The sequence below is a fragment of the Morone saxatilis genome, unplaced genomic scaffold, assembly GCF_004916995.1.
Source record: "Morone saxatilis isolate NCDOM2014 unplaced genomic scaffold, NCSU_SB_2.0 Contig9, whole genome shotgun sequence".
NCBI classification, from domain to species: Eukaryota; Metazoa; Chordata; class Actinopteri; family Moronidae; genus Morone; species Morone saxatilis.
Window position 1 is genome coordinate 20,055,843 of NW_023340268.1, and position 993 is coordinate 20,056,835.

The following is a 993-nucleotide window of genomic DNA, read 5'->3' on the forward strand; positions in this document are numbered from 1 at the left end:
TGCTTCATTATGGCGCCCTATAGTGATGATTCCATTCATTTGACAGAATACTGTTTTGGTCTCTGTCTATGTAGATGGAAACCATATCTCTATACAATCAATCAAATCTTGCCGTCGAGGAGCAGTGTGTAGGATTTAGTGGCATCTAGCAGCGTAGTTACAGATTGCAACTCCCTCGTTTCACGCTCCCATTCCAAACACCAGGGATAAAATGCGGTGGCTGCGAAACGCATTACCTTCATGCTAAAGTCTCCTTATTTAACTTACAAACACACGTCTTGTCCTGCGCCTCAGCTTGTTGAACGAGCACCCAAACAACCCAGCTGGGGAAAAGTGCCCCGCTAACATCAGTCTGCAGCAGAGTGGACCTTTTGGACAAATGTATCAGCGACTGGTGTCTACTGGAGTCCACTGCCGCTAAAACAACCCCTGATGTTATTTTAGTTGTTACAAACTGGACATGTGGGGTTTGAAAGTACCCAGTGTTTTTTTGAGCGTGACCTATTCTAAGGACTAAAATTCACCATATTTCATTCTCCAACTTTAATTCATTACTGTGTTTTATGTGCTGCATTAGAAGAATTGCATTGGATTCATCAGACCATGACATAACAAAAAAAACATAGCTGATGCATTTACTGTCAGCTGCTTCTGACGGGACCCACTCTTTTTAACAAATCATTCTCCAGGACATTTTGTTTCAGGAGTTTTCTTGACAATACAGTCCAGCACTTTCTAACAAACAGTAATATCATTTACCAGTCGACCTTGTATTAATACATTTACTCCCTGTTTTATTCATTCCATACAAAGAAGAAGTAGAAAGTGTTTGTTGCACTCACAATGAACATTTGTGTGCCTGTATTTATTAAGTGCAAAAACAAGACATTTTTCCACCGGGCGTTCATGACAATTCTGCTCGCTGTTACTGAAAAAATACACCTGGCACGGCAAAAAAAAAAGTAAAGGTAAAAGTAAAGTAAAATCCAATTA